Consider the following 21,180-nt stretch of genomic DNA (forward strand, 5'->3'; position numbering starts at 1 on the left):
TGCTCTCTCTCTCTCTCTCTCTCTCTCTCTCTCTCTCTCTCTCTCTCTCTCTCTCTCTCTCTCTCTCTCTCTCGTCAGCTTTGTAATTGGAGCGACTTGGTGTGTTCCCCCCCCTGTCACCTGGCACGTCATATACTACCTGTCTCATGTGCAAGTGTGGTGAGGTGTGGTGAAGTGTGGTGTGATGTTCGAGTATTGTGATGTATGAGGCTGCTCCCCCCCTTCTCTCTCTCTCTCTCTCTCTCTCTCTCTCTCTCTCTCTCTCTCTCTCTTCCCTTCGTTATTCTCCTCCCTCACCCCTCTCTCACTCCTGTCTGCCCCCTTCCCCCCCCTCTGCCTCACCCTTCCCCCCTACCCTGTCTATGCCACCCCTTGTCTGCCGCCCTGTATCACCTGTCTCTGCCTCACCTTCCTCTGCCTTACCTTCCTCTGCCTCACCTCTCTCTCTGCTTCACCTGCCTCTGCCTCACCTTCTCTGCCTCATCTCTCTCTGATTCACCTTTCTCTGCCTTATCTTCCTCTGCCTCACCCTTCTCTGCCTCACCTTTTTCTGCCTTGCATTCCTCTGGCTCACCTCTCTCTCTGCCTCATCTGCCTGTGCCTCACCTTTCTCTGCCTCACCCCAGTGCTTCACCCTTACTGCCTCACTCCAGTATATCTCTCCCTTCATCTGCCTTACCCCACTGCCTCACCCTTCCTGTCACCCTCCTGCCTAACCCCCTACTCACCCTCCTCCCTCACCCTCCTGCCTTACCCTCCTGTCTCACCCAGTGCTTACCTTCCTGCCTCACCCTTCTGCCTTTGCCCTTGCTCACCCTCCTGCCTCACCCCCCAGCTTACTCTCCTGCCTAACCCTCTGCTTACCCTCCTGCCTTGCCCTTCCTGTCACCCTCCTGCCTAACCCCCTGCTCACCCTCCTGCCTTACCCTCCTGCCTCACCCTCCTGCCTCACCCTCCTGCCTCACCCCCCCTGCCTACCCCAAGAGAGAGAGATGATGTGGTGATGTCGTATCGATCTCATCACGCACACTTCCACCCCCTGTTTCTGCCTAACCCCCTGCCTCACCGGGGCGTGGCGAGGCAGATGGAGATAGGCAGGCGAGGCAGGTCGAGTGTGTTATTGGTGGGCAGGAAGGTAGGCAGGAATACAGGTAGGTAGTTAGGTAGGTAGGTATGTCAGTAGGTAGGTAGGAAGGTAGGTATGCAAGATATAGATAGAAAATAGGTAGACAGAAAGGTAGAGAGATGTATGTATGTATGTAGGTGGGTAGGTAGGTAGGTTGGTAGGTAGGTAGGTAGAGTCCAAAGAAGAACTACTTACCTCTACAGCGTATTCATTAGTGTTAGGGAAGTAGGAAGGGAGGTTGGTAAGTAGATAGGTGCTGGTAGGTAGAAAATGGGTAGGTAGGTAGGGAGAGGGATATATGGGAGAGGAAGTAGGCAGGTAGGAAAAGAGGTAGGTAGGTAAGGAGAGAGATAGGTAGATTAGGAAGCAGAGAGATATAAGAGTGGGTGGGATGTGTGTGTGTGTGTGTGTGTGTGTGTGTGTGTGTGTGTGTTGTGTGTGTGTGTGTGTGTGTGTGAGAGAGAGAGAGAGAGAGAGAGAGAGAGAGAGAGAGAGGAATGGTAAAAATGGCTTGTATCTGATATTTCATTTACGTACATGTGCGTTTTCCAAAGGTTCACATTAACGTTCATGGGGCCCTATCGACGCTCATCTTTATGCATGTGTGTGTGTGTGTGTGTGTGTGTGTGTGTGTGTGTGAGTGTGTGTGTGTGTGTGTGTGTGTGTGTGTGTGTGTGTGTGTGTGTGTGTGTGTGTGTGTGTGTGTGTGTGTGTGTGTGTGTGTGTGTGTGTGTGTGTGTGTGTGAAGATACAGTCTGCTATGTATGCCTTTCAGTGTATGTGTACATGAATGTGTGTATGTGCCGGTATTGATGTGGACATGAACTGTGTGTGTGTGTGTGTGTGTGTGTGTGTGTGTGTGTGTGTGTGTGCTTCTTAACAACTCCGTATCGCTATACCCTTTTTATTCTAACTTAGCCAAAAATTAACATCTTTCCGTCATGAATGCTGACTTGTAAACACTAGAATAACACTATGATGCCAGTCACGAAGAAGTGCTTGTGGAGAGGGTGTAGAGCCATAGCATAGCGATCTTGTACCACTAACCCGTACGAAATCAGCTGAAAAAGGACGAAAATCCGTTCCAAATCAGAGGGACTGAACGAGAACGAAATAATTGCTACGCCAAATATGACACTGAGAGCGGAAAATTAAGTAAAAGTAAATAAATAAATAAATAAATGCCATCTTTTTTTTTAGCTTTACGAGTAGAATGTCCTAAAAAAATTTATATATATAAAAAAATAAAGATTGAAAGAAGGAAAGAAAACGTGGTATTGACTTCAGGGGTAACCTTGAAAGGTTGATGAATTATTGAAAAAAATTTTGAAATCGGTGTGAAGGATGGTAATGTAATGAGGAGTAAGAAAGAAAGAGAGAAAATAAAGATAGATAGATAGATGGATTAGTAGATAGATAAAAAACGGGGTACTAACTTCAGGGCTAACTTTGAAAGAGTGATGAATTACTGAAGGAAATTGGTAGGAATGGGGTGTGAAGGGAGACGAGGCAGTGGGGAAACTTTTAATACCTTTAGAGGCAGAGAGGGGTAGGGGTTCGATCCGTAGGGAGGGGGGGTTCGATCCAGGGGGAGGGGGGGGAGAGGGAGGTCAAATTTCGGAGAGTTAGAGGCTGCTGACTATACTTCTTTCACCTTAACTTGGCCCAGATTTCGCCCTCCCCCCCCTTTCTTAAATTTCATGTCTTGTAGCTAAGTACCAAGAACGCTAGTGCTACCATTTTACCTCCCATCGTGGCACTTCTTCGTGACTATAGCCCTTTCACCTTAACTTGGCCCAGATTTTCGTCCCTTTGTACCCAGAGTCACGTAGTTCAGTGGCAGGGAAAGTGCTACGGCTCTACATCCTTCCCATAGCGCTTCTTCGTGACTAGCATCATATTCAAGTGTTACCCTATTCTCGCAGCTCAGCAATCAGGAAGGGTGGGTGAGAATTTTTGGCCAAGTTAGAGTAAAAGGAGTATAGAAGAGATTGAAGCACCGTGTTATCTTGAGCTTCTATGAATTACTCTCAGTTCCTTTGCACCTCTTCCTTAGCGATTTATTATTAGGTATGTCTGGTTAGTATTCCATTGCATGCTATTTATTCAGAGTATGATACGATGCTGGAAGGATGTATGAACACAGAAGAGGACAATAAGGTGTAATAAGCAAAATAAATCACTCAGGAAAAGGTGTTAGGGAGCGTCCTTAACCGACAGTGAGATGGTTCAAGAAGGCGTTATTAACACTCTCAGCAGTTTTTTTCTGGCGTAAGGAAGCTCCCTAACACCAATTCTTAAGCGATTTATTTTGGTTATTACACCGTACTGTCCTCCCGTGTGTTACATAAATCCATCTAATATCGCCATACTCTGCATCAGTAACGCACAACAGGATATTAACCAGCCATATCCAAGAATAAATCGTTAAGGAAGAGGTGCCAGGGAGCCTCCTTATCCGACGAGAATACAGGCCCCGGAATTGACCAGTTTGAATACCGAAAGTGACCATTTTGAATACCGGAAGTGATCAGTTTGAATACCGGAAGTGACCAGTTTGAATATCGGAAGTGATCAGTTTGAATACCAGAAGTGATCAGTTTGAATACCGGAAGTGATCAGTTTGAATACCGGAAGTGATCAGTTTGAATACCGGAAGTGATCAGTTTGAATACCGGAAGTGATCAGTTTGAATACCGGAAGGAGTGCCAATACAGGTTAACTTTTGCTCTTGTCATGTCGATATTTGGCCACTTGCAAAAATCGGAGCCACAAGGAAGTTGGAAATATCGATAGTGTTAAATCGCGAAGAATTATCACGATTAGGATATAAACCTGAAAAAATATCGCATGAAAATACCTTTGAAATAATATCAGAAACATTCAAACTTTATGCATCGTCTTAGCCGTAAAAATGGCAAGTACAATATCGAAGACTATCTCTATCTATTGCAAGACGCCCTAATCCGGTAAGGGGTGGCCACAAACAAATCGCCTCCATGTCCCCCTGCCCCCCGCCATTCCACCGCCCATCTTTAAATTCTGTTCGAAAAATGACATTTTATTATCCTTCTTTACGGCTAACTTGAGGCATAACAGTGTTCATAGGATTTATAATTTTTTCAGTGCTATTTTCACGCTGATTTTATCAACTTTAAACGTGATTTTTCCCGATACTAAGGAAATTATTAGTGTTGATAATTTTACCATCTTGTAGTCCAAAATTCACAAGTGTCCATTTGGTGTCGAAGATGTCTATTAATTGTGATGATGCTGGGAGGCTGAGAGAGAGAGAGAGAGAGAGAGAGAGAGAGAGAGAGAGAGAGAGAGAGAGAGAGAGAGGAGAGAGAGAGAGGAGAGAGAGAGAGAGAGAGAGAGAGTAAGCGGAGCAAAAGAAACGAAGGAAAGTAAGATGCAACCCATATCTCTTCCCCTCGTCTCTCTCTCTCTTCTCTCACACCTACCTCTGTTAAGCCAGGTGTGTGTGTGTGTGTGTGTGTGTGTGTGTGTGTGTGTGTGTGTGTGTGTGTGTGTGTGTGTGTGTGTGTGTGTGTGTGTGTGTGTAAGGATGCCCACAAGTTAGGTTAATTGCCCTGCTCCTTGCCTCAGTCGCCTGGATGCCGATGTTACGACACTTGTTTGCCTAATGAGTCACTCCCTCGTTGTTTGTATGAGCACAAGTCTTGATGGGGGTTGGCGGAGAGGTGTTGGTAGGGTGTGTGGGTGTGTGGGAGGGTGTTGGTAGGGTGTGTGTGGATGTGTGGGGGTATTGGTAGGGTGTGGGGGTGTTGGTAGGGTGTGTGAGTGTGTGGAGGAGGGTGTTGGTAGGGTGTGTGGGTGTGTGGGGCAGGGTGTGTGGGTGTGTGGGAGGGTGTTGGTAGTGTTGGTACAGAGATGTTTTGGTATTGTGTGGTGAGTGTGAGGGGTGGAGTGTTGGTAGAGAGGTGTTGGTAAGAGATATGGGATGTGAGCAGTGTGTGTGTTTGTGTGTGTGTGTGTGTGTGTGTGTGTGTGTGTGTGTGTGTGTGTGTTTGTGTGTGAGAGAGAGAGAGAGAGAGAGAGAGATTATCACAAGTGCTGGTAATGTGTGTGAAAGTGGATTTGTTGGTATAGAAATGTGTGTGTGTGTGTGTGTGTGTGTGTGTGTGTGTGTGTGTGTGTGTGTGTGCGTGCGTGCGTGCGTGAGACTGATCCTACTAACATCACTGTATTGGCTGCGAGAAATAATATAAATTTAGCGATGCAGGCAGTGAATTTATCAAACCAGGAAATACTTACCACCTTCTTAACACGTAATATTTGTTTATATTTACATTCACTCGCTTGTTTGTAAATATTCACGTGAACACTCCCCCATTAACCCTTTCACCCCGAGTACTTTATTTTCTCCATCTTCAGGTGATAATCTTGAGAGAGAGTTTAGGATCTTGAAGGTGTTCGATATGGCCTTCTTTAACTCCCTTCCTACTTCCCTCCTGTGGCTCATTTTTTATGGTTTATTATCATTATTATTGTTATTATTATTATTATTATTATTATCATTATTATTATTATTATTATTATTATTATTGCGATAGTAGTAGTAGTAGTAGTGCTGGTGGTGGTAGTGGTCTTGTTTGTAGTAGTAGTAGTAGTAGAAGTAGGAATAGTAGTAGTAGTAGTAGTAGTAGTAGTAGCAGAAGAAGTAGTAGTTGTAGTTGTAAGAGTAGTAGTAGTAGTATAGTCGACGTTTGTATAACCGGGCAGCTCCACCTCCCTTTCATGTCAGTGCCACCACGTGAAGGCAACCCTCTTTCCAGCACCACACTAAACAGTTAAGAAGCTTAGTAAATTGAAATTAATTAAAAGAATATTATTGCGCCGATAGCTATTGTGTGTATTGACGGTCTGCTGGCCTTGGGTTCCTTCTTCCTTGTATAAGAAAAAAAAAAAAAATGGAACTAAGCACTAAGTATGCGTTTTGATGAGAGAGAGAGAGAGAGAGAGAGAGGAAGCAGCAAAACATGTAAATTATTTCTAAGCATCGATTCTGTTTTGATGACTGATAGATAGATATATAAATAGAGAGAGAGAGAGAGAGAGAGAGAGAGAGGAGGTGGCACGTGTATAACCTTAATTGCTAGTAGTTTATGTGTGTGTGTGTGTGTGTGTGTTTGTGTGTGTGTGTGTGTGTGTGTGTGTGTGTGTGTGATTACAGCTTGCTAGTAACCATAAGGAAGTGGTCTTTTATTACACACAATTGCGGTGTTCAGTGCTTTAATTTGTGGCCCTTCAGATCCAAGTGTGTGTGTGTGTGTGTGTGTGTGTGTGTGTGTGTGTGTGTGTGTGTGTGTGTGTGTGTGTGTGTTCCAGTTTAGAGCCCTTTCAGTCATTTTTATGTGTGTATAATTGCCTCTCTGTGTAAGCGTGTAGCTATATGCATGTGTATGTATGTATGTGCGCGTGACACTGTGCATCGCTGTATACAAAAACACTGTGATCATATGTGTGTGTGTGTGTGTGTGTGTGTGTGTGTGTGTGTGTGTGTGTGTGTGTGTGTGTGTGTGTGTGTGTGTGTGTGTGTGTGTGTGTGTGTGTGTGTGTGTGTGTGTGTGTGTGTGTGTGTGTGTGTGTGTGTGTGTGTGTGTGTGTGTGCAACGATGCATGTAAGTACACATAGTGATCATCCCATTATGTACGGCTGGAGAGAGAGAGAGAGAGAGAGAGAGAGAGACGGGGGAGCTTATGAATAGAGAGTGGAGGAGGGAGGAAACGAAGGAAGCAGAGGAGGGAGGAAACGAAGGAGGAAAGAGAGGAGCGGAGGGACGGAGGAAAGAAAATGTGGTGAAGGAAGGGAGAAAGAGAGGGAAAGAGACAAATGTGGAGAGAGAGAGAGAGAGAGAGAGAATGTTTATTGCTGCTCCAAACACGTGGCGTAAACCAGCTCACTTTCTCACTTTTCCCACCCGCTCTCTCTCTCTCTCTCTCTCTCTCTCTCTCTCTTAGTCCTGAGCCTCTAATTTTAATATCGCAATTTTAAATCCCAATTCGTCAAAGGGATTTATTAGGATTTACTTAATATTTCATCTATAGTGCGTTTAGGGTAATCTGTAGACAAATCCTAATTCCCCTTTTCTGCTGAGTTGATGGCTAAGACTGAAGGACTGTTTTGACTAATAACCAAGGAGATTCACCCCAACGTTGGCTCATAAAATTTCACACACCCACGACTTGGTATAGAAGTTGTAGTAGTGATCCAGTTCCGTCAAGTGAAAACAGAGCGACAGTAGTTTCAATATCCCCCCTAAGGCCACACATCCACCATAAAAACGCCATTACACACTAACTCTGTACATTTCCGTCTCAAGCGAAGCCGAGGTTGGAGAGGTAGAGAGAGAGAGAGAGAGAGAGAGAGAGAGAGAGAATGTTTTATTTTTTTCTTGGTGACGGAGAGGGGCGCCTTCACTTGGTGGCACTGATACAACGCAGCCACACCTCTTTCTATACCACTTTCATTTTAACTTGGCCTAAATTTGTCATCTCCCCATCCTGAATGCTGAGCTGTAACCATAAGTCAACACTAGAATACGATGCTAGTCACAAAGAAGTGTTATGGAATGGACGTAGAGCCGTAGCAATGTCTTTCTCTACGACTAACTGCAAAAGGACGAAAATCTGGGCCAAGTTAGAGTAAATAAGACTATAGTTACACAAACGTCCCTCAACTCCCTCCCCCTCTCTCGCTAGCCCCGAAAAAAGGCCGATGGATTAGAGGAGAATGACACCCCCAGCCTGCAGTTCACGGAGTTCACGTTTTAGATGACTATAGAGCCACAAATATTACTACTACAGCAAGAGTTAATTAATACCTTCACTTAGAAAAATATCCTCTATGCTGATTATGTTGGTCTGGAGGCAGCAAAAATAAGCCAAATTCGTCCTCTAATTAAAGAAGTTAAAAATAAGTCGCCCACTAGACGCCGTTAAGGGGTAGATTGCTTTTCATTCCAGTGACCTTGACCTTTGCCCCATGACCTTCACATTTGACCCTGACATGGAGAAGTTCAATAGCCACCAACGTACAAATAATAAAGTTCTTTGCTCAAGGTTTTTCGACGGTAGGACCCGAACAGACAGAGAGAAAGACATACGGAGAGACAGATAGGCAGACACACAGACAAACACACGGACTGACCTATGAACGGACAGACACGGAAAGGCAGAGACAGACAAGGAGGGGCATAGATGGGGAAACAGCAAGACTAGACCAAAAACATGACAGAGAAACATAACAAGCCTCTTTCAGCTGAGGAATATTTAAAGGAGAAAGTAAGAAAAGATGAGGATGAAATAACAGGCGAACTTTTGGACATATAAACTTATCAAGCCTCTCTCAGCTTAGCAATATTAGCCAACTGAAGGGAGTAAGAGGAGGTGGAGAAATTTTTGGTGATTTTTTTTGTCAAGGATTCTAAATTCTTTCCTTCCTTTCTATTCTTCATTCATTTCCATGGTTTTCCCTTGCTTTCTGCTTTCCTCTCCCCCTCCATTCCATTTTGTCCTCTACGTCTTTCTTCTTTCCTTCTCAAGCTCTTTCATCTTCATCCTCTTTCCTTCGTCTCTGCTTTCCATCTCCCCTTCCTTTGTCACCATCCACTTTCCCCTTCTGCTTTCCTTCTTTCCCTGTCTTTCCTTCATCCTCTTTCCTTCTCTTCTGCCTTCGTTCCCTCATTCGCTCTTCTCCATTCTCATTCCTTCCCCTCTTCTCCAAGTCTTTCTCCATCCTCTCCCTTCTCTTCTTTCCTTCTCTCATTCATTCCTTTCTTTCCTCTTTCCTTCTCTTCCAGTTTCCTTCTCACCTTCGTTCTTCTCCATTCTCTCTCCTCCTCTACCTTTCTCTCCCCTTCCTCCTTCTCCGTCCTGTCCTCTTCCATTTCCATTTCTCATCATCTTTCACGCGTCCTCCCCTGTACCTGCGGACCCTCTGATCTGTCTACCTGTCCAGCCTCATTACCGTCCACACACCTGGCTCACCTGTACGGTCTCTCTCTCTCTCTCACACACACACACACACACACACACACACACACACACACACACACACACACACACACACACACACACACACACACACACCAGCTAATTTACCTGTCACATGTAGGTGTTGGGTATGAATGTACGTCCGTCAGCAGTCGTCACACTTTTTAATTTTGCGTGTGTGTGTGTGTGTGTGTGTGTGTGTGTGTGTGTGTGTGTGTGTGTGTGTGTGTGTGTGTGTGTGTGTGTGTGTGTGGCGTTGTAAGCACCATAAACAGACTTCCCGCCCATCCTCTCACACTTCCATCTATCTTGCCTCTATCTATCGCCCTCCTCCTCCTCCTCCTCCTCCTCCTCCTCCTCCTCCTCCTCCCATAATTTCTTTCACCTTTCCATCCCCCTTCTATTTAACACCCCTTTATCTTCCTCCAGTCTTTCTCCCATTCTATCTATCATTTTTTATCTATCACCCTATCACTCTTCTATCAGTCTTCTGTAAATCTATCTACTTTCTATCACCCTTCTATCTAATGCCTTTCTATCTATAACCCTTCTATCTATCTGTCTACCTTTCTATCTATCAAGCTCCTGTCTTCCTCTTCCTCCTCCTCATCCTCCTCTTCTTCCTCCTCCTCCTCCTCCTCCTTCTCCCACGTCACCCAACTTCAATCTCTCTTCTATCACTTTTATCCTCTCTCTTATTCTCTCTTCCCTCATTCTTCTCTCCTTTTCTCTTTTCCATTTCTCTTTTCCCTATCTGCATTTCCCATCCTCCTCTCTATTTTTTCTTTTTTCTTGCTTTCTCTTTCTCCTTTCTCTCACTCCTCTCCTTTCTTCTCTTTCTATCCTTCTCTCTCTCTCTCTCTCTCTCTCTCTCTCTCTCTCTCTCTCTCTCTCTCTGCAACAGGACCTGGCGCCTCTCCTCTTGCACTCTCCCAGGAATTAATTGCAGAGGTAATATGATGGACAGGACTGCTCTCTCTCTCTCTCTCTCTCTCTCTCTCTCTCTCTCTCTCTCTCTCTCTCTCTCTCTCTCTCTCTCTCTCTTTTCCATTCCTTTACGTAGCTAATATTTTTCTTTCCTTGCTTTTTTATTTCACTTCTGTCCTTCATTTTCCTGCATCTTTTTCTTTCATTTTTCACGCCTTCCTTCATTTTTTTTTTTTTTACATTCTGCTCGTCTTTCATTATTTTCCTTCTTCGTTTTTTTTTATTATTCATTTCGTCTTCCTTGTTCTTCTTCACTTAATTTTCGTCATTCATCTGTTTTTCTTTGTTTTTGTTTTTTTTTCAGTTTATTTTCGTCTATTATAATCTTTTTTTTTTTTCATTTTATCTCGTCATTTATTGCTTTTTTCCTTTTTTCAATAAATTTCGTCTTCTGTCACTTTTTCCTTCTCTTTTTTTTCAATTTCGTTTTTCGTCACTTAATTTTCCTTGTTTCAAAATTAATGTCTTGTTTCTTCACTTGATTTTCTTTGTGTTTTTTCTTTATTTCGTTTTTCGTCACTTAATTTTCCTTGTTTATTTTAATTAATGTCTTGTTTCGTCACTTAATTTTCCTTGTTTTTTTAATTGATTTCTTGTTTTGTAACTTAATTTTCCTTTTTTTACTTATATCTTGTTTCGTCACTTAATTTTCCTTGATTTTTTAATTGATTTCTTGTTTTGTAACTTAATTTTCCTTGTTTGTTTACTTAATGTCTTGTTTCGTCACTTAATTTTCCTTGTTTTAAAATTGATGTCTTGTTTCGTCACTTAATTTTCCTTTTTCTTAATCAGTGTCTTGTTTCGTTACTTAATCTTGTTTTTTAAATAAATACCTTGTTTCCTTACTTAATTTTCCTTTTCTTTAATCAGTATCTTGTTTCGTTACTTAATTTTCCCTGTTTTTTTAGTTAATATCTTTTTCGTCATTAAATTTCGCTCATAATTCTTCTTTTCAGTTATAGACATTTTCCTCAGTTTTTCGTTTTCTCAATTTTTCGCAATTATCCATTTAATTTCCCTCTCAAAAAAAATTTCTTTCTCTGACTCTGTGCCTTTTTCACCTCCCTTCGTTTTTCCTCTTCGATTTTTTTCATATTATCTCATTTATCAATTTATGGGATTTTTTTTTTTTTAGTTTTTTTGTCCTATTTCACCCAATTAATGTCTCAGTTTTTTTTCGTTTCTTATGCATGTTCCTAATTTTCACCTGAAGTTTTTTTTTATGTATTTTCTTATATATATATATTTTTTTTTTCATCAATTTCCAACCCATTTTTCAGCCTATTTCTCCCTTATTTTTTATCGCCTATTTTGATCCCTCGTTTTCTTTACGGCCCGTCACCCCGTTTTTTGTGTGTTGATGCTTTACGGGTGACTGATGAATCCTTTCCGTCCCTCCCGTGGCTTCGTGTTTCTCTCTCTCTCTCTCTCTCTCTCTCTCTCTCTCTCTCTCAAGTGTTGTCCAGTTGCTTATAATTACATTCTCCGTCCCTCATTCATTCATTCTCTCTCTCTCTCTCTCTCACACACACACACACACACACACACACACACACACACACACACACACACACACACACACACACACACACACACACACACACACACACATCATCATCATCATCATCATATCATCACATAAAGTAGGAGGAATTCAGCATTATCACGGGCGGTGGAAAGTGAGAGACTGGCTAGGAGAGCAGACGAGAATGAAGTGGTTGGGAGGAGAAGGAAAGGGACACCGAGAACGAGATGGAGGGATAAAGTCCAAGAATATGTGAGGGAGGGCGGAGTGAGAGCGAGAGACTGACTAGGAGAGTATGTGAAAGTGAGGTGTTTGGGAGGAGAAGGAGAGGGAGACCGAGGAGGAAAGCTATGAGGCTGCATGCTAAGTAGGTTTGAAGATTACTTAACACCTTTTCCTTAGCGATTTATTTTCTACGTTTCACCCTAGTATCCCCGTCTGTTATACCGATGCGAAAAAAAAATAAAATAAAATAAAACATGAATAATACAAGAAAATTTGAAAGCGTACTAAGGAAAATAAATCGCAATGGAACAGGTGTCACGAAGGCATAGTGTTGTGGGAAGAGGGGTGGTTGCTGAGTAGGGACAGAATAAAGCTAGGGTTGTCTGTCAAGGTCGCCCCTCACTGGATACGGCGTTAGGCAATAGATAGAAAGGAAGATAGATAGATAGAGAGAGAGAAGCGAGAGAGAGACTGATAGATTGATGGATGGACAGATAGATAGGTAGATAGATAGATAGATAGATGGATGATATGGACAGTTAGACGGATACCCGTACATAGACAGACACAGACAGACAGACAAATAGATAGATAGATAAACAGATAGATAGATAGATAGATTCCTAGATAGACTGTCAGTATGAAGCGCAGAAAACAGGAGAAAAAGAGAGAGAGAGAGAGAACTTTTGCAGTTAAGAGGGGACGAAATGAAGAGAAAAAACGATGATGTTTGGAAGTGAAGAGAATTGCGATGAGAGAGAAAAAGAGAGAGAGAGAGAGAGTGAGAGAGAGAGAGAGAGAGAGAGAGAGAGAGAGAGAGAGAAGGATAAAAGAAGGAAGAAAGGCGAGGTATAGAGAAAAGGAGAGATAAAAGATAGGAGAAAGAGACTGGAGATGCTGAGAGGAAACGTGAAGGAAGGAAGGAGAGAAGGAAGGAGGTTGGAGGAGGAAGGAGAATGAGAGAGAGAAGATTAGAGAAAGTGGTCAAATAGGGGAGAGAGAGAGAGAAGATTAGAGAAAGTGGTCAAATAGGGGAGAGAGAGAGAGAGAGAGAGGTGTAAAGTGAGAGAGGGAGATGAGTAGAGATCGAAGGTGATGGAGAGAGAAAGGGAGTGGAGGAGGAGGAGGAGGAAGAGACTAGAAAAATGGTTGATGATAGTGATGCTAATGATAGTGATGATCATGATGATGATGGTGATGATGATGGTGATGGAGGAGAAGGATGACAAATACAAAGGAAGGAAAAAGCGTCATAATTATCACCTCTTTTCAGGCTTGCTTTATCTATTTATCTATATGTCTGTCTATCTATCTATCTATCTATCTATCTGTTAATTATTTTTTACTATACGCAGTTATTATGATATCTATTTTATGAGGCTAAGACAAGGATAACAAAAGCAGAACATTTCGCCACCCACTTAAATTGTCCCCCCATCCTCTCTCTCTCTCTCTCTCTCTCTCTCTCTCTCTCTCTCTCTCTCTCTCGTTCTCCCTCCTTATTTATCTGCCTCTTACTGCTCTGCCCCCCCCCCCCTCAAACCATCGATCTTTTTTGGTCTGAACACCTTCCTTGGGTTATAAGACCAAAAAGGCGAACACTCCAGTCCTATTGGTTCTAGTTCAATCTTTCTTTCTACTCCAGAAGGACCATGTACCTCTCATGCTTTTGAAGAGGAATTATAAAAGGTCCAGGAACTTTCTATTTCAGCTTTCAAAGACTAACGCACAGTATTTGTACGTAAGTGTTACTATTACCAGTGACCTCAACTGACCTCTAACCGGTGACCTCAACTGACCTCTAACCGGTGACCTCAAATGACCTCCGACCGGTGACCTCAGATGACCTCGGAGTCAACCTCACCTAGCCTGTGTCCGAACTGGAGGTCATGTGAGTCTCCATGCCAGATATTGGGCTGCAGGGGTACCCGGCGTTGCCCCGGCCAAAAAAAGGCGAATACTCAACCGGTGACCCCCCTAAAACCTTCCTTTGGGTCATATGTAGGTTAAGGTCAGGAAAAATGAAAACTGAGGGAGTAGTTGGTGAAAAATAGACAGACAGTGCCCTTGTATAGTAGATTCTCTCTCTCTCTCTCTCTCTCTCTCTCTCTCTCTCTCTCTCTCTCTCTTAGATAACAAAGAAATTAGCAAATCGGAATGCGAGAGAGATCTAGGAGTTATGATTAGTAACGACCTTAAACCAATGCAACAGTGTATTAATGCGAGAAATAAAGCAAATAGGGTCCTAGGATTTATTTCGAGAAGCGTGAGCAGTAGATCATCTAAAGTAATACTGAAACTTTATCTAGCATTAGTAAGGCCACATTTAGACTACGCAGTACAATTTTGGTGTCCTTACTATAGAATGGATATTAATTCGTTAGAAAATGTACAGAGAAGAATGACAAAAATGATACATGACGTCCGGAACCTGTCATATGAAGACAGACTGAAAAGACTAAGTCTGCATTCGCTAGAGAGGCGTAGAGTAAGGGGAGACTTAATTGAGGTGTTTAAGTGGATGAAGGGTATAAATAAGGGAGATATTAGCAAGGTACTTAAAGTGAGCATACGGGATAGAACTAGAAATAATGGTTTCAAACTAGAAAAATTCCGTTTCAGTAAGGAAATCGGTAGAAATTGGTTTGGTAATAGAGTAGTAGACGAATGGAATAAGCTACCTAGTAAAGTAGTTGCTGCCTCTTCCATTGAGAGTTTCAAGCATAGGCTAGATAAGCATATGACTAATAAGGGGTGGATATAGAAAAAAGAAAATCTTATAACCAATACTAATTCATAATTTTTCCTTTTCAGGTTACACTATGATAGTCTCTATTCTCCTTAATGTCCACGCCAGTTTTTCTATACTGCGTGGTGTTCTTTCTGACTTTTTCCTGCCGGCTTCGGCTGGAGGGTTTGGAGGGCGGGGGAGAGCCTTCTTCTTTGCTATCCTTATCTCATTCTAGTAGTTCAATTACTCTTCTAGGAGCTGCCTAGCATGGGCCAACCGGCCTACTGCAGTTTTCCTCTCTTCTTATGTTCATATGTTCTCTCTCTCTCTCTCTCTCTCTCTCATGGTCAGGACAACTCTGGGATTATATATATATTTCGGAAGATGCAAGACGACTTTATTCACCTAAGAGAGAGAGAGAGAGGTGGAACAAGTGAAGAAGAAATGATGGAGTAGGTGAAAGTGAAGGAGGAGGAGGAGGGAAAACAATGATGGAGAGGGAGAGAAGGAGAGGGAGGGACGAGGAAGGATATTGAGTAGAGAAAAATACCATCATAAATTGTGCTTGAGAGAGAGAGAGAGAGAGAAGTAAAGCGAAACTGTAGAAAGACAGTTTCATTTAATTTGTGTAATGGGGGAGGCACTAGACATTTAGGAGAGAGAGAGAGAGAGAGAGAGAGATTAAGAACTAATGCAATCATCGCACAATGTACCGGTTTTTTAGTTTCCTTTTTTCTTGTGTGAACAAAAGTTTTCTTCAACTTTTGTGGTCTGTTCCGCTCTGCTCTCTCTCTCTCTCTCTCTCTCTCTCTCTCGTTTTATATATATATATATATATATATATATATATATATATATATATATATATATATATATATACATATATATATATATATATACATATATATATATATATATTTATTTATTTATTTATATTTATATTTATATATATTTTAATCCATGCCGACTCAAAGCCACTATAATTATTTTTTTTTCTGGCTGCTGATATACAGTACAGTACAGTTTATTAAACTTTGTTTGTGTGTGTGTGTGTGTGTGTGTGTGTGTGTGTGTGTGTGTGAGAGAGAGAGAGAGAGAGAGAGAGAGAGAGAGATAGTGATGAGCGGTTGTGCAGGTATAACTACAGGGACATTTCACGAGTAAAATTAATACCTTCGTGACGAAAGCCCTCGTTGAGACACAGACAGACAGACAGACAGACAGACAGAGACACATACACAGAGTTAATAATAAAGTTTTGGTTAGACATATTGCTAAAAACACACACACACACACACACACACAATAATCAATTATAACTTAAGACTTGATACCTGACAAAATCCCCCTTCCCAAAACTTAAAAGAAAAAATAAATACAGTTTTTCAGTATTACAGTTTCCATTACAGTACGTCCATTGACCATCAAAATCCATTACGGTATATATATCCCTATTAGCCCTTTAACGATCAGGATAACTCTAGCACCATACTCCATCTAATGCCATGTTTATTCAGCTGAGAGACACAGGATCCAGAAAATGCTGACTTCTTTATATAGGATTTAGAATTAGTATTTAAAATTGGTGTTAAAAATTGGTGTTAAAAAATTTGATATGGATTTATTTTTATTTTTCTTGCCTGAACTGAAAAAAATGGGGTGTCTTTATTTTTATTATTATTATTATTATTATTATTATTATTATTATTATTTTGCATTTTGTCCCTTCAGTCTGATGATTATTTATTTTCGTGATGTCATAGAGTAGATCATTATTAAGCTGTGGATTGTTTTTCGTGGTCTGTGTGTGTGTGTGTGTGTGTGTGTGTGTGTGTGATATGTGGAAATCGTGTTATATTCGCGGGGCAAGTCGGTCGGGCTAGGCGCTTGCACACACGATAAATAAATTACATGATTCACTGAACTTAATTGTGTGTGTGTGTGTGTGTATGTGTGTGTGTGTGAGACAAACAGACAGACAGACAGACAGACAGACAGAGATTAAATGGCTGATGAACAATGGACTGAGAGATGGTCAGATGAAATAAGATATAATTGCATTGATGGATAGATAGACAGATAGTTAGATGCATGGATAGATAGATGGATAGATAGTTAGATGCATAGATAGATAAATAGATATGTAGATAGTAAGCAGATAGATAGACAGCCACAGACAGGCAGACAGACAAGCAAGCAGTAAGAAAGCCTACAAAATACACACGCAGACAGATAGACGGAAAATAAGCCAGACAGATATATAATAAACAAGATAGATAGATAAACAGATAGATAAACTCAGCTGCGTATGTCATAAATATTAACACTGAAACTTACTTTTAATTTTTATAAGTGATGAAAGTTAGAATATATATGTGTACTTTTGCGAAGAGTAGGTCTAGTATTTTGCATAGACTGATGTGGATAGATAGATAGATAGGTAGATAGGTAGACAGATGGATGGATTTTTGGGTGGATGGTTGGGTGGATGGATGGGTGGGTGGATGGGTAGGTGGGTGGGTGGAGGGATGAATGAGTTGATGTATGAATGGGTGGATGGATGAGTGGGTGGATGAATGAATGGATGGGTGAGTGAATGGATGGATGGATGAATGACTGGGTGGATGGATGAGTTTTGGATGAATGAACTGATGGGTGAATGTATGGATGGATGAATGAATGGATGGATGAATGAATGGATGCGTGAGTGAATGGATGAATGAATTGATGTATGAATGAATGGATGGATGAGTGGATGGATGAATGGATAGATGGCTGGATGAATGGATGGATGAATGGATAGATGGATGGATGAATGGATGGATGAATGGATGGATAGGTGAATGGTTGAATGAGTGGATGGGTGAATGAACTGATGGATGAATGTATGGATGGATGATAGATGGGTAGATAGACATGTAAACAGAGTCCAACAGATAGATAGATTTACAGATAGATAGATAAATAGACATATAAAAGACTCAGCTCTGGATACAATAAAAATTAAATATATGTTTAGATAGATAGATAGAAAAATAGATAGATTGATAGATAGACAGATTCAGGCTGGTAGATAGGTAAGTAGATGATGGAGAGATAGACAGATAGACAGACTGATAGATAGATAGACAAGAAGACATAAGTAGATAGATGGAAGGATAGATAAACTCTCTCAGCTCTCCCTGTCATCAAAGCTTAACCTAACACTTTTTCCGCATTTAAGTCATTTGAGTAAATCTTGAGTTAATTGGTATAGACAGGTGTGTGGGGCTAATTACCTCATTTCTGGGCCTTAATAAAGCTAATAAAGAGGACTTACTTCACCTCACTTCACTTCACTTCATGTCACGTCATCTTCACTCCCACTCTCCTTCATTTTCACGTAATTCATTTCACTTCAGTCTCACACCACTTCACTTCTCTACCCTTCCCTTCCCTTCCCTTCCCTTCCCTTCCCTTCCTTTAATTACTAATTTTCACATAATTTCTCTCTAAATTCCCGGCAATTACCTGTAAGAAAATTGAGAGAGAGAGAGAGAGAGAGAGAGGAAGAGAGAAGTGGAGGGGAAATAAAAGATATGTAAGAGGTAAGACGTGGTTGATGGTAAGAGAGAGAGAGAGAGAGAAGCGGAGAGGAAATAAAGATAGGTGAGAGATAAGGTGTAGTTGATGGTGAGAGAGAGAGAGAGAGAGAGAGAGAAGCGGAGAGGAAATAAAGATAGGTGAGAGATAGGGCGTGGTTGATGGTGAGAGAGAGAGAGAGAGAGAGAGAGAGGTGGGGAGAACTGATTGATTAATTGACAGAAGGGTGAGTGGATCAGTAAGTAGGTAGGTAGGTAGGTACTTTTGTCCGTAGGTAGGTAGGGAGGGAGGGAAGTAGGTATTTAAATCTGTAGGTAGGTAGGTTGGTATTTATGTTGGATGGTAGACAGGTAGGCAGGTAGTTAAGTAAGTAGCTAGGTTTATAAGTAAGTAGGTAAAGCTGTTGGTAGTCAGGTTAGTAGGTATGTCAGTAAGTTGGTGGGAATGCAAATAGTTGAATATGTAGGTAGGCTGGTAGGTAGGTAGTAAGTTGGCAGAGAAGTAGGTAGGTGTGTCGGTCGGCAGGTAGTTAGGCAGGTAGGTTGGAAGGTAGGAAAGTAGGTAGATAGGTAGGTAGGTAGGTAGCTAGGAAGGTAGGTAGGTGGATAGGTAGGTAGGTAGGTAGAAGGGCAATTATTAGGGTAGATAGACTGTGAGGGGAGGGAAATTTGGCGTGAAGGAGGAAGGGAGGGAAGGGAGGAGGAGGAAGAGGAGGAAGGAAGGAGAGAGAGAGATTAGGAAGGGGTGGTGATGATGAGAGAGGGAGTGGAGGAGAGACAGAAAGGGAGAGAGATAGAAGGAAGGGGAAGAATGAAGGAAGAGAAGGAAAGAGGAATGAGGAAAAGGGAAGGGAAGGGAAGGGAAGGGAGGGAGGGAGGAAAAGGAAGGAGGGAAGGAGGGAGAGAATGAGGGAGAGAAGAAAAGAGGGAGGAGGGAGAGGAAGAAAGAAGACAAAATAATGAAAGATAAAAGAAAAATAATAAGAGAGAGAGAGAGAGAGAGAGAGAGAGAGAGAAATTCTATAAAAAAGTAGGAATGATGTGAGAGAGGGAGAGAGAAGGAAGAAGGAAAGGAAGGAAAGAAAGAAGGAAAGGTAACTGAAGGGAGGAAAGAGGATTGGAGAGGGGAAGATAAGATAAAAGCTGAGAAAGTCATGAGAGAGAGAGAGAGAGAGAGAGAGAGAGAGAGAGAATTAATGAGAGGAAAAGTACAATAGTAATACTTTGTTGTTAGCATATGAAAGAAGAAGGGAAGGATGGAAGAATGGAGAGAAGGAAGGAGGGAGGGAGGAAGGGAAGGAGAAAAGGAAGGAAGGAAGGAAGGAAAAAGATGGATTAAAAAAAAAACATAAGATAGAGCATTGAGTAAAGGAAGGAAAGGAGGGAGAAGGAAGGAAGTAGAGGGAGGGAGGGAAAGAAGTAAGGAGAGAGGGAGGGAGGGAGAGAAGAAAGGAGGGAGAAGAATAAAGGGATAAAAAGACGAGGGGAATGGAGAGAAGGAGGGACACAGAAGAGGGAAGAGGAAAGGGGAGGGAGAGAGAGGAAGGAAGTCGGTGAGAGAAGGAGGAATAAAGGAGGTGAAGGAAGGAAGAAGGGGGAGAGAAGGAAGGGTGAGAGAGAGTGGGAGGGAGAATAGAAAGCTGGAGGAGAGAAGGAGGGATAGAGAAATACGGAACAGAGAGAAAGAGAGAAGAAAAGAAGGAAGAAAGGAGGAAGGAAAGTGGGAGAAGAAGGAAGGGAGAATGAACAGAGAGGAGGGAAAAGAAGGAAAGGAGGGAGAGAGAGAGAGAGAGAAGGAAGAGATAGGGAGGGAGAGAAGGAAGGAGAGGGGGAGGGAGAGAGGAAGGGAGAAGGGAGAGAACAAAAGGATTTAAGTGCTATTATGTGAGATTGGAGGGAGGGAGAGAAGGGGTGAAGGGTGCTTTGGTGGAGAGAGAGAGAGAGAGAGAGAGAGAGAGAGAGAGAGAGAGAGAGAGAAATCCCACTCTCTCTAAAAGCTAGTCCGTGCGGAGGTCTAGCACTGTTAAAAATTTCGGTGTCTAGGCTACTCCCGAACGCATCATCTCCCTCCATCTCCACATACTCTATCTCCATCTCCTCCTCTTCCACCCTGGAGACATGCCGCACCCTGTCTACTCTTGGGAGTGAGAAAAAGGAAGGAGATATAATGGAGAGATGGAGGGATGATGAAGGGATGGAGAGGTGGAGGGATGATGGAGGGATGGAGAGGCGGAGGGATGATGGAGGGATAGAGAGAAGGAGGGATGATGGAGGGATGGAGAGGTGGAGGGATGATGGAGGGATAGAGAGAAGGAGGGATGATCGAGGGATGGAGAGGCGGAGGGATGATGGAGGGATGGAGAGGCGGAGGGATGATGGAGAGGTGGAGAGGCGGAGGGATGATGGAGGGATGGAGAGGCGGAGGGATGATGGAGGCATGGAGAGGTGGAGGGATGATGGAGGGATGGAGAGGCGGAGGGATGATGGAGGGATGGAGAGGTGGAGGAATGATGGAGGGATGGAGAGGTGGAGGGATGATGGAGGGATGGAGGGATGGAGATACTGGAAGGCTGGAAAAATGGAGGAAATCGTATGAATGGAGAACGGAGGAGGAATAACAATGGAGGAGGAGGAGGAGGAGGAGGAAGAAGAAGAAGATGAAGAAGAAGAAGAGGAGGAGGAGGAGGAGGTGGAGGAGAAAGTGAAGAAGATGGAGATGATGAGAGGAATTTGGAAAGTATAAGAGCAATGAAGAAGTAATGATGATGATGATGATGATGATGATGATGATGATGATGATGAGAGAGAGAGAGAGAGAGAGAGAGAGAGAGAGAGAATGGCCAGTTGATCCAAAAGTTCTTTTACGATGGCAGGGTGGCAGGGAGGTGAGTGGCAGGGTAAGGGTAGGGAGGGGAGGGATAGGGAAGGTGGGAGGGACAGATCAGGGTATGGTAGGGTTTTAAGGAAGGGGGTTTATCAGGGTGGT

General features: G+C 42.6%; 1 protein-coding gene across 1 annotated transcript in view; it reads left to right on the top strand.

Annotated features, from left to right (window-relative positions):
- The window catches only part of LOC145406100 (globin-1-like), a 197,963-nt gene that overhangs the window by 4,472 nt on the left and 172,311 nt on the right, over positions 1-21,180 (top strand). The gene's annotated exons all lie outside the window — the stretch shown is intronic.

The sequence above is a fragment of the Coenobita brevimanus genome, chromosome 69 (genome assembly GCF_032717465.1).
Source record: "Coenobita brevimanus isolate Jiangsu-jjx chromosome 69, ASM3271746v2, whole genome shotgun sequence".
NCBI classification, from domain to species: domain Eukaryota; kingdom Metazoa; phylum Arthropoda; class Malacostraca; order Decapoda; family Coenobitidae; genus Coenobita; species Coenobita brevimanus.